Source organism: Leptodactylus fuscus, chromosome 5 (assembly GCF_031893055.1).
Source record: "Leptodactylus fuscus isolate aLepFus1 chromosome 5, aLepFus1.hap2, whole genome shotgun sequence".
Lineage (NCBI taxonomy): Eukaryota > Metazoa > Chordata > Amphibia > Anura > Leptodactylidae > Leptodactylus > Leptodactylus fuscus.
The window spans coordinates 137,293,966-137,313,133 of record NC_134269.1 but is presented as its reverse complement, the minus strand read 5'-3'; the positions used below and the strand labels follow the sequence as shown (position 1 = coordinate 137,313,133).

At 43.4% G+C, this 19,168-nt stretch overlaps 1 protein-coding gene across 3 annotated transcripts in view; it reads right to left on the bottom strand.

Moving 5' to 3' along the window:
* Positions 1 to 19,168, bottom strand: part of TMEM117 (transmembrane protein 117) — a 223,136-nt gene that overhangs the window by 114,541 nt on the left and 89,427 nt on the right. The gene's annotated exons all lie outside the window — the stretch shown is intronic.

Below are 19,168 nucleotides of genomic sequence, written 5' to 3'. Positions count from 1 at the left end.
CTTACAGCACATTGTCCAGCAGCCAGTCAGACTCTGCCTCCTCTCCTCCTATTACCCAACAGTCTTGTCTTCCTTCCTCCCAAAATTCCGAAGCTTTACAGAACAATAACCCAAACTGTCCCTGCTCCCCAGAGCTGTTCTCCGCTCCTTTCATTGTCCCTCAACCTGCCTCTCCACGTCACGATTCCACGAACCTAACAGAGGAGCATCTGTGTCCAGATGCTCAAACACTAGAGTCTCCTCCATCTCCGTTCGATTTGGTGGTGGATGACCAGCAACCCACCCTCATCGACGATGATGTGACGCAGTTGCCGTCAGGGCATCCAGTTGACCGGCGCATTGTGCGGGAGGAGGAGATGAGACAGGAGTTGGAAGAGGAAGTGGTGGATGATGAGGACACTGACCCGACCTGGACAGGGGGGATGTCAAGCGGGGAAAGTAGTGTGGATGTTGAGGCAGGTGCAGCACCAAAAAGGGTAGCTAGAGGCAGAGGCAGAGGTCAGCAGCTTAGGCGAAGCCAGGCCACACCCGGAATCTCCCAAGATGTTCCAGTTCGTACCCAGCCCCGAAAAACTCCCACCTCGAGGGCACGTTTCTCGAAGGTGTGGAGTTTTTTCAAGGAATGCGCCGAGGACAGATATAGTGTTGTCTGCACAATTTGCCTCTCGAAATTGATTAGGGGCTCTGAGAAGAGCAACCTGTCCACCACTTCAATGCGCCGTCATTTGGAATCCAAGCACTGGAATCAGTGGCAGGCAGCAACGGCAGGACAAAGGCCGCCTGCCGTTCACGCCACTGCCACTGCCTCTGCCTCTGCCACTGCCACTGCTGACTGTGCTGGCGATGCACTCCAGAGGACGAGCCAGGACACCACTTCATCTGCCTCCGCCACTTTGTTGACTTCTACCTCATCCTCCCCTGGTCCTGTCTTATCTCCTTCTCCTGCACCATCAAAGGCACCATCAGGCGTTTCTTTACAACAACCCACCATCTCTCAGACATTGGAGCGGCGGCAGAAATACACTGCTAACCACCCACACGCGCAAGCCTTGAACGCCAACATCGCTAAACTGCTGGCCCAGGAGATGTTGGCGTTCCGGCTTGTTGAAACTCCCGCCTTCCTGGACCTGATGGCAACTGCGGCACCTCGCTATGCCGTCCCTAGCCGTCACTACTTCTCCCGGTGTGCCGTCCCCGCCTTGCACCAGCACGTGTCACTCAACATCAGGCGGGCCCTTAGTTCCGCGCTTTGCACAAAGGTCCACTTGACCACCGACGCGTGGACAAGTGCATGCGGACAGGGACGCTACATTTCACTGACGGCACACTGGGTGAATGTAGTTGAGGCTGGGACTGCTTCCCAAACTGGCCCGGTGTACCTCGTCTCCCCGCCTAACATTCCTGGCAGGGACACGAGAAGAACACCCCCCTCCTCCTCCTCCTCTACCGCCTCCTCCTCCGCCACCGCCTCCTCCTCCGCCACCGCCTCCTCCTCCGCTGTTAGATTGACCCCAGCTACGAGTTGGAAACGTTGCAGCACTGGCGTTGGTAGACGTCAGCAGGCTGTGCTGAAGCTGATCAGCTTGGGGGACAGACAGCACACTGCCTCCGAGGTGAGGGATGCCCTCCTCGATGAGACGGCAATATGGTTTGAGCCGCTGCACCTGGGCCCAGGCATGGTCGTTTGTGATAACGGCCGGAACCTGGTAGCAGCTCTGGAGCTTGCCGGACTCCAACATGTTCCATGCCTGGCCCACGTCTTCAACCTAGTGGTGCAACGTTTCCTAAAGAGCTACCCCAATGTTCCAGAGCTACTGGTGAAAGTGCGGCGCATGTGCGCCCACTTTCGCAAGTCGACAGTAGCCGCTGCTAGCTTAAAATCTCTCCAGCAACGCCTGCATGTGCCACAACACCGGCTTTTGTGCGACGTCCCCACACGCTGGAACTCAACGTTTCAGATGTTGAATAGAGTGGTTGAGCAGCAGAGACCTTTGATGGAATACCAGCTACAAAACCCTAGGGTGCCACAAAGTCAGCTGCCTCAGTTTCACATCCATGAGTGGCCATGGATGAGAGACCTTTGTGACATCCTACGGGTCTTTGAGGAGTCCACAAGGAGGGTGAGCTCTGAGGATGCGATGGTGAGCCTTACAATCCCGCTCTTGTGTGTTCTGAGAGAATCCCTGATTGACATCAGGGATAACTCAGATCACACAGAGGAGTTAGGGATAGCATCCGATCCGTCACAGCTGGAGAGTAGGTCCACACATCTGTCCGCTTCACTGCGTTTAATGGAGGAGGAGGAGGAGGAGGAGGAGGAAGAAGAGTTGTCCGATGATGTGATGGTGATACAGGAGGCTTCCGGGCAACTTCGAATCGTCCCATTGTTGCAGCGCGGATGGGTAGACATGGAGGATGAGGAGGAAATGGAGATTGAACTTTCCGGTGGGGCCAGAGGAGTCATGCCAACTAACACTGTGGCAGACATGGCTGAGTTCATGTTGGGGTGCTTTACAACCGACAAGCGTATTGTCAAAATCATGGAGGACAACCAGTACTGGATCTTTGCTATCCTTGACCCCCGGTATAAAAACAACATCTCGTCTTTTATTCCGGTAGAGGGGAGGGCCAATCGCATCAATGCTTGCCACAGGCAATTGGTGCAGAATATGATGGAGATGTTTCCAGCATGTGACGTTGGCGGCAGGGAGGGCAGTTCCTCCAGTAGGCAACCAAGTTCTCATCGGTCCACACAAACGAGGGGCACACTGTCTAAGGTCTGGGACACCTTGATGGCACCCCCTCGCCAAAGTGCCGCCACGGAGGGTCCTAGTGTCACCAGGCGTGAGAAGTATAGGCGCATGTTGCGGGAATACCTTTCCGACCACAGCCCTGTCCTCTCCGACCCCTCTGCGCCCTACACGTATTGGGTGTCGAAGTTGGACCTGTGGCTTGAACTTGCCCTATATGCCTTGGAGGTGCTGTCCTGTCCTGCCGCCAGCGTCCTATCTGAGAGGGTGTTCAGTGCAGCCGGTGGCATCATCACTGACAAGCGCACCCGTCTGTCAGCTGAGAGTGCCGACCGGCTCACTTTGATAAAAATGAACCACCACTGGATAGAGCCTTCATTTTTGTGCCCACCTGTGTAAAGCACCCCAACATGAAACTCCATGTCTGTACTCAACCTCTCCAATTCCTCCGCATCCTCATACTCATCCACCATAAGCGTTGCACAATTCTGCTAATACTAGGCTCCCTCCAACATGATTTCCCCCAACTCTGCTGGTTAGAGGCTCCCTCCACCCTGATTTCCACCAACTCTGCTGGTTAGAGGCTCCCTCCACCCTGCTTTCCCACAACTCTGCTGGTTAGAGGCTCCTTCCACCATGAATTTGCCCAAACTGGGCTGTTTAGAGGCTCCCTCCACCATGAATTGGTCCAAACTGGGTTTTTTAGAGGCTCCCTCCACCATGAATTGGTCCAAACTGGGCTGGTTAGAGGCTCCCTCCACCATGAATTGGTCCAAACTGGGCTGGTTAGAGGCTCCCTCCACCATGAATTGGTCCAAACTGGGGTGGTTAGAGGCTCCCTCCACCATGAATTGGTCCAAACTGGGCTGGTTAGAGGCTCCCTCCACCATGAATTTCCCAAAACTTGGCTGTTTAGAGGCTCCCTCCACCATGAATTGGTCCAAACTGGGCTGTTTAGAGGCTCCCTCCACCATGAATTGGTCCAAACTGGGCTGTTTAGAGGCTCCCTCCACCATGAATTGGTCCAAACTGGGTTTTTTAGAGGCTCCCTCCACCATGAATTTGCCCAAACTGGGCTGTTTAGAGGCTCCCTCCACCATGAATTGGTCCAAACTGGGCTGGTTAGAGGCTCCCTCCACCATGAATTGGTCCAAACTGGGCTGGTTAGAGGCTCCCTCCACCATGAATTTCCCAAAACTTGGCTGTTTAGAGGCTCCCTCCACCATTAATTGGTCCAAACTGGGCTGGTTAGAGGCTCCCTCCACCATGAATTTGCCCAAACTGGGCTGTTTAGAGGCTCCCTCCACCATGAATTGGTCCAAACTGGGCTGGTTAGAGGCTCCCTCCACCATGAATTGGTCCAAACTGGGCTGGTTAGAGGCTCCCTCCACCATGAATTTCCCAAAACTTGGCTGTTTAGAGGCTCCCTCCACCATTAATTGGTCCAAACTGGGCTGGTTAGAGGCTCCCTCCACCATGAATTTGCCCAAACTGGGCTGTTTAGAGGCTCCCTCCACCATGAATTTCCCCAAACTGGGCTGGTTAGAGGCTCCCTCCACCATGAATTGGTCCAAACTGGGGTTTTTAGAGGCTCCCTCCACCATGAATTGGTCCAAACTTGGCTGTTTAGAGGCTCCCTCCACCATGAATTGGTCCAAACTGGGGTGGTTAGAGGCTCCCTCCACCATTAATTGGTCCAAACTGGGCTGGTTAGAGGCTCCCTCCACCATGAATTTCCCAAAACTTGGCTGTTTAGAGGCTCCCTCCACCATTAATTGGTCCAAACTGGGCTGGTTAGAGGCTCCCTCCACCATGAATTTGCCCAAACTGGGCTGTTTAGAGGCTCCCTCCACCATGAATTTGCCCAAACTGGGCTGGTTAGAGGCTCCCTCCACCATGAATTGGTCCAAACTGGGCTGGTTAGAGGCTCCCTCCACCATGAATTTGCCCAAACTGGGCTGTTTAGAGGCTCCCTCCACCATGAATTTGCCCAAACTGGGCTGGTTAGAGGCTCCCTCCACCATGAATTGGTCCAAACGGGTTTTTAGAGGCTCCCTTCACCATGAATTGGTCCAAACTTGGCTGTTTAGAGGCTCCCTCCACCATGAATTGGTCCAAACTGGGGTGGTTAGAGGCTCCCTCCACCATGAATTTGCCCAAACTGGGCTGTTTAGAGGCTCCCTCCACCATGAATTGGTCCAAACTGGGTTTTTTAGAGGCTCCCTCCACCATGAATTGGTCCAAACTGGGCTGGTTAGAGGCTCCCTCCACCATGAATTGGTCCAAACTGGGCTGGTTAGAGGCTCCCTCCACCATGAATTTGCCCAAACTGGGCTGTTTAGAGGCTCCCTCCACCATGAATTTGCCCAAACTGGGCTGGTTAGAGGCTCCCTCCACCATGAATTGGTCCAAACTGGGCTGGTTAGAGGCTCCCTCCACCATGAATTTGCCCAAACTGGGCTGTTTAGAGGCTCCCTCCACCATGAATTTGCCCAAACTGGGCTGGTTAGAGGCTCCCTCCACCATGAATTGGTCCAAACGGGTTTTTAGAGGCTCCCTTCACCATGAATTGGTCCAAACTTGGCTGTTTAGAGGCTCCCTCCACCATGAATTGGTCCAAACTGGGGTGGTTAGAGGCTCCCTCCACCATGAATTTGCCCAAACTGGGCTGTTTAGAGGCTCCCTCCACCATGAATTGGTCCAAACTGGGTTTTTTAGAGGCTCCCTCCACCATGAATTGGTCCAAACTGGGCTGGTTAGAGGCTCCCTCCACCATGAATTGGTCCAAACTGGGGTGGTTAGAGGCTCCCTCCACCATTAATTGGTCCAAACTGGGCTGGTTAGAGGCTCCCTCCACCATTAATTGGTCCAAACTGGGCTGGTTAGAGGCTCCCTCCACCATGAATTTGCCCAAACTGGGCTGGTTAGAGGCTCCCTCCACCATGAATTGGTCCAAACTGGGGTTTTTAGAGGCTCCCTCCACCATGAATTGGTCCAAACTGGGGTTTTTAGAGTCTCCCTCCACCATGAATTGGTCCAAACTGGGGTTTTTAGAGGCTCCCTCCACCATGAATTTGCCCAAACTCTGCTGGTTAGAGGCTCAATCCACCCTGATTTTCAAAACAAATGTTGGTGCCAACCTCAACTTACTACAAGGGCCAAATTCACTGCTGGTGACAAGCTCTCCTCACTGCAAGTGCCAAATACACATGTTTCAAGGTGTTTTCCTACTGTCAGAGAGGTGGTATTGAGTGTGTAAAGTGTGTAGTTGTTAGGCTGTGATGTTGGGGTAATAGAGGGTCTTTGGTGTGTTAGATGCCCCCAGACATGCTTCCCCTGCTGTCCCAGTGTCATTCCAGAGGTGTTGGCATCATTTCCTGGGGTGTCATAGTGGACTTGGTGACCCTCCAGACACGGATTTGGGTTTCCCCCTTAACGAGTATCTGTTCCCCATAGACTATAATGGGGTTCGAAACCCGTTCGAACACACGAACATTGAGCGGCTGTTCGAATCGAATTTCGAACCTCGAACATTTTAGTGTTCGCTCATCTCTAATTACGAGCAATCCATCATATGTCTTATTCTGTATAGGTTCAACTGTTCATTTTCACTTACAAATACTGATGCAAAGTGCTAACCAATATATACCTGTAATATCAGGGACCATAGCCAGAAAGTTCCTTACTTAACTGCATTTTGAATATTTGGGGGTCAATAGCTTATTAGAAATGTCTCTTTAAACTTTGTTTACATTGATCACATTTTATTTCACAATGTAGAGTCTCTATTTGTGATATTTATGAGTATATATTGATGTATTAACTGCAATATGTAGATATTATCTATAGTTCCAGATATAGATCCATTGGCGCTCTGGTGGGTCAGTCCAACCCTGCCTTTACATACACAAAAAGCACTGTGTGATTCCCTGTATTCTCTGTACTGAGAATAATGTCTTCTTCAGGTAACAAGATACTTTGATTTTTTTCTTGTTTAACCATAGCTTTTTTTTTTATAGCTTCTTAATAGCTTAGGTGGATGCTGCTCACTTAAGGTCCTGAGTAGATATGGGCAAATCGGTTCACAATCCAAATATTATAAATTGTTCAGTTTTTAACAAAACTGAACAATTTGGCATTTGTCTCAGACAAACTAAAATGGCCACCACTGGTAAATTATTATGCTCTGGGGTCTCATCGGGTCTCTTCAGACCACAGGGTATAATAGCGGAGGCCTAGGGTTGGTGACAAAAACCAAAAAACATTTATACTCAACTTCTGTTAACTCTTTTGGCCTCCTCGTGGCATGTGACATCAAGCCTATGATTGAGCCTTAATGGTGACCCCGGATGCATGGCTTCACAGAAGAGCACTAGACACTGTGAGGAGGAAGACACAGGGCACCTGATGTCATGAGGAGGCCCAAAAGAGGTTACAGAAGGGGAGTATAAATATTGTTGTTATTATTATCACCTTCCTTTTCTATCTGAACAAGTTCAGACTAAACCGAACTGGGGGATGGTATTGTACAGACCCAGGATGAAACAAATGTTCCGAGGTTTGCCTATCTTCAGTCCTGAGTTTGTTTTCTTTTTCCATCTTTTTGATGTCCTAAAACTTACAAAACTTATTTTAGAGGAACAAAACAGAAGGAAAAATTATGAAAAAGTTTATTATGTCCAATATTAGTGCATCACCATCTTACCTGACCTGATACAATCAATGGGTTGAATTTGTTGTATTAGAGGAAGGGAAATAAAACTGCAACATATTCTTCTTTTAGGCTGAGGCTCCATATTGCGGAGATGCGTTTTTGTTTTTTTTCCTGTCTTAGCGAAAGTCGGGAGTGGATTGAGCAGAAAGTAACATTACCAGTCCTTCCTTTATATTTCCCCTTTCCATTAGTAGCCTTTCTTGGTTATTGCTCAAAAATCTACAACGTGGGGACTCTGCCTCAATCTCCTTCATGATTACGGGGCATCCATTTTTCTTCAGCTGCTACACTAAGCATTTAAGTGATTTGCTATACAGGAGTCTGTAGATGGATAATTCATTGGACAGTTTGGTGTAGAGGCCACTGTGCAGGGAGAGGGAGAAGGTGAGCCATCCTCATCGCCTATTGTCAATGACGGATCTCGTGTTGTGATGGATCTGCCTCCAGCATTATACTTGTAATCTTCCCTCTGTGGACATCACTGATCTCTACAGAGAAAAAGCTTGCTTTATAGCTCAATGGAAAGTGTGAAAACGACAATATTTCAGAAATATTTTTTAAGTAAATAGTGACAAATATTTTTCTATATTTAACACAAAAAGTGATGTGAATAATGAGTCATATGCTGGGGATAGATCTACTTATATCTACCTAAACACTCCAGAAAATACTTTTACTTTTTCAGAAAGGAAATATAAACCACATAACATACATTATAACGGCACAATTGTTGCACTCTCTTCGCTCCCAAATTAACAAAATCTATTGTAATCTGTGACGAGAAAATTATATTAGTCTTTCCTTAATTTCTTTGGCTTGTACTTAATTCATAATTGCTAACTACTAATCAAACTCCAGTGACAGCCATGTATAATACAGGTTTAGACAGATAAATCTTCTTGTCAGCAAGTGAATAGTGGAGGAAATCTTTGAGAAACACCTGCCTGATGAAAGGTGTTGGGACAATAACAAACAGCTCTGTCACTACATTTCATTTACAAAGCAGCATTATAATAATCACACTACTTAGATGTCCAAATATCAAAAAGATTAATAGACGCAATACCGCATGCAAACTGCAAGGTAAACAATCCCCGTATCCCTCAGAGCAAAATTGCACTTCCACATTTAGAAGGCTAACATATATTGTCGGCAAGGGAAATAAATATACAGGGTTATTAATACATTAAACAGGATTTATCTATGTCGTCCTGGCTGGTGGTATTTATGTGCCAAGCATGGTTACTTTTTATTGTGCTACATGTTTCTCTGATTTTATTGTATCTGGCATGATATTTTATTAAACAGGAGGATTTTTTTTTAGATTTTATTATACATAGATTATATCTTGACAGTTAGATGTGTTACTATGGCAATCGGAATCTTCTCCAAGAATATGGGGGTAGGTAATGCAAACTCTGGATTATTCATTGAACAAAATAAATAGATGTAATTAATAGATAGAGGAGAAAAGCTTATGCCACAAGCATGAGAACAATTGTGTACTGCATATGGTAGAAATATAGCAGCTTTTGCTGGATCATAAGGGCATTTTTTCCAAAGTTACCACGGACAATTTCTTCTCTTTTAAGCAGGTTGTGACATCAAGTACAAGTAAAACTCTAAACAATTTGTGAGTTCATTAAATAAATACGTTATGAAAAGTTGTAGAATTTTCGAATATACTTGCTGTATCAATTCCTCACATTTTTCTAGATCTCTGTTTTGTTTACTTCTAGTGGATAAAAATCAGTCCATGGTCATCTGATGGACACATAGGTGGATGACAAGTAACAAATAACAAAAAAACCCACCATTGCTTCTTCCGATACAAAGGACATATTGGTGTGGCATTTTGCTCCAATGAAGTGATCATTTTCTTTTTTGGAAGTCACTTCTTCCTCACTCTTCAGCCAGGCATGTTGCCACAATTTTTTCTTTGAAATAACAAACCTGTTGTACTTTACAAGTCTCCAAAAACAGACTAAGGCCTGGTTCACATCTGCGTTCAGTATTCCGTTCGGGGAGTCCACATCGAGACCCCCACACAAAATACCGAACGCGTTGACAAGCAGTGAGCAATGAAAGCACACAGGCCCCATAGACTATAAGTGGGTCCGTGTGTTGTTGGTGTCCACACAGAACATGCGGAGAAAAAAGTACTTCACGAAGTAGTTTCCTCTCCGCATGACTCGTGCGGATACCGTGTGGAAAACACACGGACCCCATTATAGGCTATGGGGTATGTGTGCTTTCATTGCTCACCGCTTGTCAATGCATTCGGTATTCCATGCGGGGGGTCCCCATGCAGACTCCCCGAACGGAATACCGAACGCAGATGTGAACCAAGCCTAATTGTTATATAATACCATTGATCTTTTCAATATAACTCCCATGGGTATATAAAAAACCACCAGCATTTGGCCAATCAACGCTGGCTCTGCCGGAGGCTCGTTTGTGACGAGTGCGAAGTCTAAGATCGGACCACAATGAAGACTGCTGCAGTCCGATCTTAGACTCCACCTTGTCTCAGACAAGCCTCCGGCAGAACCAGTGTTGATTGGCCGAATGCTGTACTCTGTATGGCATTCGGCCAATCAATGCTGGTCAATGCATTCCTATGGGAAAAAGTCAGCTCCCGCATATCGCAAGCTGACAGGGATCCCGACGAGATACAGTCCTAAAGAGCTGTGTGAGTAACATTCCCACCTAAATAAAGGTAATCCCTAGCTAACCCTGCCAGTACATCTATCCCTGTCTCACAGTCAAATACTTCACAGTCTCATATTACCCAAATCTGAAATCGACCATTCGTATAAAGTGGAGGTCGCCTGATTTAGCCAGCCAATTACTTTTTCCAATTTTTTTTCGATGCCTCCATTGTCGTAGTTCCTGTCCCAGCTCCCCTGCACAGTTATTGGTGAAAAAAAAAACGCCAGGGAAGGTGGGAGGGGATACAAATTTTTAGTGCGTTTGTCTCGTGGTATTCGATTGGAATCAAATACCTCGAACGGCCTGTTATTCGATTGAATATCAATTCGATCGAACGCCGTTCACTCATCTCTAATAAAGAATAGCTTACAGGTATTATAAATTGATAAATTTTTTTGATTTCTTTAAATATGAAAATGCATAGTGTATGGTTAAAATAGCAGTTTGTATCCACTGCTTACCATCCATTTTCCCATAGACATACATGTCACGGTCACTTTGACATAACTCTGGCTGAGTTTGCCTTAGAGACGTAGAAATTGGATAGCTAGAGTGCTAGGAGCCCTGACAGTGTAATGCATTATGTTATAAGCCAATTTAATCTATGGTTTATAACAAATTTATTCAAACCAGAACAAATGTTTGGACTGAACCACCCAAGACTGAAACAAACCTTTAGGTTAACCTATCACTAGGTGCTACTAAACCTATATTTTGCTCATTTTTAAACAATATGCATAAGACTGCATTACTTTTTTTCTGCAAAATATAAAATTTTACAACAGGCAACACATTACTACTGCCTTAAAAGGCCCATTGAATTTACAGTCAGGCTAGGTCACATAATTCATATAATCATACTGAGGGAAATGTTACGAGGTGCGCTCTGATCACTTGACAAGATGGAAAACACATCATTTAAACGTAAAGCATATTCAGTCTGCAAATCTTTAACTACTATTACAGTGTCATTGCAATTACAGCTTGTCACTGCCTTCTGCTACAAATTGTCATCACTGTGTCAGATTTTTATAAATATAAATACATCATTATTGTATTTTTTTTTACTTTACCACAAATATACCATACATGTAAACATCTATTAAGATAAATAATAGCTTACAGGTATTAGAAATTGATTAAAGTTTTAGGCGTCAGATTATGTGCAAGCCACTTTGTCACAAACAGAATTAGACCAAAATATTCAAAATTGTTTGACCTGCAACAAAACCTTACAAATGGTGATTTGTTTAGAAAAAAAATAATGGCTGCACAATAAGAAAATGATTGTCGTAATTTGTTTGACCAGAGCATACATGCGTGCAAAGACTAGGACAACGTCTGTGAGACACTGTGTCACTGTAGCACCATCTGACATCCTATTAGCCAATAGACAGAGGTAGTCGGACCTTACAATGCTGATGCCAACTGGAGTATAAAAATGTGTACACTTGTGATGAGTCCTTAGGTGCTGTAATTGAAGACGTGTTCCATCTCATTGCATTATAGGCTATTACAGTTCCAAAAAGCAATAGGAATTCCAGCAAAAGTTACATGACTATGAGAATTAAGAGAATCAGGGAATGACAGACAGATTAATGCTAGAATTCAATAGAGATTGGATAAGATCATAGACATAGTGACTGGGGGAATGCGTGCTTCTGCTGCTGCACACACAGACAGTTAGCCTTTTCAATGCCAATAATCTAATTGTGTATGTCTGTTGAGAAATAGAAGTTTCATCTCTATACACATTCTTTAGACATACTTTTTACAGACAGGTTGTTAGTGAAAAATGTTTTGTTATAGACTTTTTTTGGGCAAGTATAATAGCAATAGCCGTTGTAATAGCAATGCACAGATTTCACCTGTGCAAATCTGAAAAACCTCTCTGTTATATACAAGCGGTTTCTTGCTGTTCACCCAATACGCAGTATAGCCTGCACTAATCTTAAAAAAAAAAAAAAAAAAATCTTATTTCATGGTTTGTTTTTATCTGCTCTAATGACCAAATACACAGTGTGACAGAGCATTGTTGTTAATCTGAAAAAAATTATTTGCTTAAGCGTTTCTTTATATATATATATATATATATATATATATATATATATATATATATACACACACACATACATAGCAGTAGAGCCTCCACCAGTCTAAAAAAACGAATCTCCAATATTTCAGTATTTTTTTGCCATATACATCCAATACATAGTCTAGCTGGTGCTAATCTGAAAAAAGAATATAAGCTGGCTAACATAGTTTTAGTCTAATATTTGCTGACCAGGTGACCCTTTTAGTGCTTTGCAGTTTTTCTTTAAGTACAATGCAATCAGAGACGGTTTTCGATAAAGTGTGGCTTTGGCCAACATTAAAAGTGGGGTCCCCTGGCCCCCATATCCTGATATACCAACAACACCATCATATTGAGTAATTTCAGAAGTCAGTGCTGCACTTCCACCAGCATTGATATAGTCTTAACCCTTTCACTGCCAGGCACGTAGCTATACGTGCTCCCAAGGTAACAGTTCAGTAGCCGAGGACGTAGTTACTACGTCCTCCCTACTAATGCCGATATCTCTGGACTGCATCAACATATCTTGATGCTTTAAAATGCATTTTAAAGAAGAGAATCTCATCTTTAAAATGATACCAGGGACTTGATGATTATTCTTACAGTCTTGGAGCGATTCACTGTTGAAAACACTATTTGTCATTGAGATCCATGTGCAGATCTCAATTCCCGACAGCGTTTCAACAGCGAATCGCTCCAAAACCGTAAGTATAATCATCAAGTTCCTGGTTGCATGAAGGCAGATGCACGGATGTCTGAGACAGACAGCCATAGACAGACGTACAGACATAGACAGAAACCAGTAGGCAGCAGGCCAGATATGATCCAGGGACATATCCTCTCGCCATATCTGGGGTAAGGAAGGAATCCCCCCCCCCCCCGTGAGGGTTGTATCGCCTTCCTCTGGATCATTGGGTGGGTGGCTTTCATCTCAGGATAAGAGGGGGATTGCAGAAAGTTCTGTGCTCTCCACCAGGCCTGACCTCTCAGTCACTGTGACCTTTATTTTAATTAAAGGGCCAGTAATATTTCATTACAATATTGCCAATAAAATACATTTAAACATATCTATATTGTGTTTGTGGTTTTTGTCTTGTGTCTAAATTAGTCCTTAGATAGTGACCATGATGATTGTAATGGTTGTCGCTTAAAATTCCAGTATATTCCAATATCTATATACAGTAATAGAGTGAATCAGCGATATATATGGCAGCAGCTTTCAGCTATATATATGGCAGCAGCTCATGAAGGACAGGGGGCGCCATATACAGTCAGCAGATCACTCATAACTCTAGCCATTATGTCATCTCCTGTCCCAGGCTACAGTATATTACATGTGTTATGGGGTTCAGTCTTTCTGATGGGGGGGACAATAACATTATAAGTGTCCTCACATCTATTCACAATATCCTACCTGTAGGAAGACTGAAGAGTCCACAAGAGCGACTGAACACAGGAGAGACCGGGGGTCTCGTATAAAAATAGGGAACAGACTAAAGAGGCTTCATATCTGCAGAGCCCCGTAACAAAACTTGGAAGAGGGCCCCACTCAGCAAAGAGTAGAGGACTCCAGAATGTGGGCACAGGTGACATAATAACATCACGACCTCATTCACTTATTGGTTTTGCTTATACAGCACTAACACATTCTTCAGCACCTTACAGATACTGGCTTTGCTCATTGTCCCAAGCAGAGCTCCCGACTAGTGGATTTTGGTATTAGAGTCACTATCAGGCAATATCTAAGGGACACTATCTGGTTATTAGGGGTCACTATTTGGCAACTTACATAGTAACCAGGACCGTACCTGCCATGAGTTGACCTTATGATCTAATGGTATAAACTGAGGGGTGACATTTTTTTAATAGGCCACTTCCAGTTGGATTATTCCAGCAGGCACAGCTGATATTTTGCTCACCGATCCCCACTTCTGTCCAGAATAGCCTCCACTTCTTCCTTCAGAGGGCGCTGCAGTGTTCTTCAGTGTTTGCACCCTGGAGGCAGAAGCAGGGGCCAAACGCAACAGGAGCGGGGATCAGTGAGTAAAATACCAGCCGCTACCTGTTGGGATAATGCAATAGCAATTTCCCAGAACTACCACTATACAGTGGATGGTGATGCTGTGCCAGTACTATTACTTGAATAGTAGCAGTGTTGCATCCTGTCCACTAGCAGCTGCCCTATTCTGTGGACAGGTCATCAGTATCAAAAATCAGTTTGCAGCTAGAAAACTCCTTTTAACTCTTTCACTGCCAAGGGTCTCTGGAAATTTTGCACCTCCAGTAGCCAGAGCAATTTTCACAGTTTTGCCACTTGGTACTGTATACGAACAGGCACCTTCATGCAATTTTGATTTAAAGTGACTGTTTTATGAAAAAATGCAAATAAATGTATATTAGTTGTTAAAAGTGAAAACCAAACAATAAATTATATGCACAAAACCTCCTAAAAATAAGAGTTCAACATGTGCAGAGTTCATTCATATCACTATGGCCTACACCCGCACGCACGTGTCTTCAGAAAATCGCTAGAACTGGAAGGAACAAAAATCTGCTTTGAAGCTAGAAATGTTAAAAAAAAAAAAAAAAGTATCATCCTATAAAATGTAGGGATTACACACCGTGAAAAGCAAGTGAACCCCTAAACTCTATATATTTTTTGAAAGTAGACAACCTGAAGATTACATATGTCTCAATGGGTCATCAATAGCCACATCCACCTTCATGCAACTTTGTGACAAACACAAAACATTTTTTCAATAAATGCACTAAAACACATATTTGCCCCTAAAACTCATGTTCAACCTCACATTCATATACATTTAAAATAATAGCTTATGGTGTATACAATGTGTATATATACTATATGTACCAAAAACATCAACTACAACAACTCCCCAAAACACTGATACAGAAGACAGGCAGGATTTTACTGTTATTCACTAATATGTTAAAAATCTATACTGCACCTACCAAACTGTGACACCAAAATCTAACTTTTTTCAGATTACACAGCATACCGTATATAAAAACACGACTTAATGTTTCCTATAGACAACCACCTTCATGCAACGTTGCAGCAAACAGAGATTGCTAGCAAAAATTGCACAAAAATTCTAATTTGCCAATAAAGTGCGACTCAAGAAATCCCTTTCTGCAAACACATTGTACTTTTTAAAAAACTGCAAGATGTGAGGAGTTCATACACACCACACATGTATATATTTACAGGGGCGGGTGTTAAAGAAAAGCCAAAATCGCAGAAATGCGCCAACTCATTTTGTGCATGCAAATTAAATAGGACTTTACATAAAAATATTATTTTCCATCCCCCTATAAAAATGTTAGCAATCTATACATTCATCTCTAGTGATAATCGTTATTAGGCGTATTTTACTCTAGAAAGCTCAGGTATAGACAGGACAGGGATTGGGTGAAATGTAAATTTTATTCATGTTTTTGCGTATATGTTGTGTAAGGGTTTGGTGCAACTTTTTTTTTTTGTCACTGCGACCTAGACAATGGTAAATGTCTGGGTCACAGTGCCAATAAACTTCCTGGTTATGTTCAGGGGGTATAACAAAAGAATACCCCAATAGTAAAGCTCAAGGGGGAATTACATTATACCTGTATGTGACAATCAGACTGCAAAAGTACAGTATGCTCTCTGATTGACAGGAGGGGGGTAATAGGGACTGAATCCTTCCCCCCCCCCCTCCTGGGATCACATACAGGTTGAGCACAGGGACAGAGAAAATGCTTCTCTGTCTCTGTGCAAGCTGCAGGCCGCTCCTCCTCCCCCCTTCCTGTTTCACTAATGCTTCCCGAGACAGGAGGGAGAGGACAATTTAAAGTACTGTATTTCAGGACTCATTTGGCCTATGAAGATAATTTTAGATTAATTTTAAAGATGAGAATCTCCTCTTTAAAATGATACCAAGATCTTCATAATGGCAAACAAAAAGGACCCAACACAGATGCATCAACCATCCGATATTGTGAAAGAACTTCTCCTTAGTACACTGAAAACGGCTTTATTTACGGACACACACTACGCGGTTTGGGCGCCAAACTCGCCTTTCTTCAGGTGTATTGATTCATTCAGATGATGTGACAAATGTGGAAGTACCCATAGTATTGTACACCAAACCACACACGTGGGTTTAACCAAGATATCTGGGAGTCATATAAATTTGAAAAGAATAGGGAGGAACAATGACAGTAAGGTGTCTAGACAGAATGCAAATCTAACCAACCCTATGGGCCTAACTCAGGACCATGGCCCTAATAGCTCCTAGGGTCAGTTAGATTTGCACCCTGTGCACTGGACCTGCTCCATAGGCTTCTGTGCTCCCTGCTCTACCATAGATGTTAGATGCTCTACCATAGATATTAGTGTGCACTGCATGCTGCAATAAAAGTCTATAGACTGTGAACAGGGGAGAAAGTAAAGCAGCAGAATGAGAGAGAACCACAGACACACACATACATAGACATGCTGCAGCAGCAAATAATAAGTTTTCCTCTCTCCCTGATTCTTTATTCAAATTAACATTGTTCACACTACCGCGATTAATGTCCATTACTGTGATCTGTCATAGGATAACAGCAACAGACATTAACTGTAGCAGAGTAACTTACACAAGCGGGGCTCCCTTGTCTGTATCCGTTCCCATTGACACTAATGTAAACAACATGACAGATGCTATCTTTAATCATGTTTGTTTACTTTAATAATGGAAGAAAAATTCCTGCATGCACTTTTTCTTCCATCAGAAAAGTAAAAAACATGACAATTTTCAATTGTGTTTTTTTTACATGGGTTGAATGTTCACAGACACCCAACAGAAGAAGCTCCATCTGCATCTGTCACTTAAAGGGGCTCTATCACTGGGAAAAGTCATTTTTATCTAAACACATGCTTGCATAGGCTTTAGAAAGGCTATTCCACACTTACCTTTTGTATGTAGATTGCTTCAGTGGTCTCTGAATAAGTCTGTTTTTATTCATATGCTAATGAGCCTCCAGCCAGTACAGGAAGTTCCCAGCAGCCTCCTCTCTCCCATTATCTTCTATGTGTGTGAAGCAAACAGGAAGCGAGTCATCAGCAGCAGCAGGAGCCGTCTCCCATAGAAGACAATAGGAGAGGTGTGCACCATCTATCATGCACTAGTCTAATTAGCATATGAATATTAACGGACTTATTCAGAAACCAGTGAGGCAATCTACATACAAAAGGTAGGTGTGAAATAGACTTTCTAAGGGCTATGCAAAGGTGTGATTAGTTAAAAATGACTTTTCCTAGTGATAGAGCCCCTTTAATGTTCATTGCTGTTGTTAGCCATCACAGGACATTAAATAAGGGTAGTGTGAACCTATCCATAATGAACAGAATCTCCGTTTTTTTTTCCCCATGTTCTGGCTATGAAAGACAACATAATCTCCACCCACTAGTTCTGAAATAACTGTAGAAATAAATAGGAACGGAATAAAGAGGGGGAAACTGTTAACATGGAAAATGCAAAATACAAGTTGAATAATGGCTTGGAATTGTGTTATTTGTTATGTCATACACAAACATGACAACTTATTCTGACATTCCTCTGAAAGGACAGGTATGCATTAAGTCAAATCAATCCATGAAATTTTTCATGGGGAAAAGTTTATTTTGGCTTTAATGCCAGTACATTATGCGGCAAGAACACATGGCAGGTTTCTTATCATCTGATATCTGCTCCCTGGGCAGAATTTGTTTCCATAACCTTAATCAAATAGCAGCAATCAATGGAAGTGCAGGAGAATCAAGAAGACAAGACCAGCTCCCTGCCCTGTACAGCGCACATAGGCATCAATAGGAATCGCAGCCAAAGTTTTATGCTAAACTTTTACTCCATCTGTGGTCCTGCTAGAAGAGAACATCTGATAAACTTAACTATACAACATAAATTAAAGGCCGATGCATATGAACTGACAGCACATAAGCTCCATCTGCCACCAGCAATTTCTTTATTTCCATACCTGCTGCAATGTGTTTGCCTGCATTTGATCTTTGTCTTTTCTGCTATGTCAAAATAACACTTAACAGAAACAAGTATAAAAAACATAAACTATGTCTTACATTACTGACAGAAGTATTTTACAAATATTAATGATGTATGATTGTAGGGGGCTATACAGATCACACTTGTACTGTTGTTTGTATTGTAAAATGTGAAAGCATGCATCAAAATGGAACTAGTCATAGATATTAGCTTTATCGAGTCTCTCCATATTATGTTGTGCATGGTATTAAATGGGTTTTCCAGATGAAACGTATCCTATCCTAGATATAACAGGTGTGGTGGTATACTGGGTTAAGTCAAGTGGGATAGGATCCCAATCCGTATTCATACGTTTAAACAGAGATCCCACAGGTTTCTCAATGCAAGGTGAGTTTTATTCAAGTGATGAGTACACACAAGAATGTGAACATTTTCGGCTCAAACTAGCCTTCATCAGACGAAAATCATAATAAAATACAGAAAAAAATAATAAATGTGAGTGCATAATAACACATATAGTGTGTACACAAATAAATCATAAACTATGTACAATCCTAAATATAGAAGTCACAATCTGGTAGTCACATGCTATATAGGTATGCACCCGGTTTGATACCTAGGTATTTCCCCAAGCCACCCCACACCGGAGCATTCCCAACATGATAGGTTAGATGTCACATAACATTCCATTATGCACTCACATTATTTTTTTCTGTATTTTATCATGATTTTGTAGAGTCTGATGAAGGCTAATTTGAGTCGAAAACGTTCACATTCTTGTGTGTACTCATCACTTGAATAAAACTCACCTTGCACTGAGAAATGAGGGAGACAATGAGGACACATACGGCTTTTTTTTAATGTTATTTTTATTTTC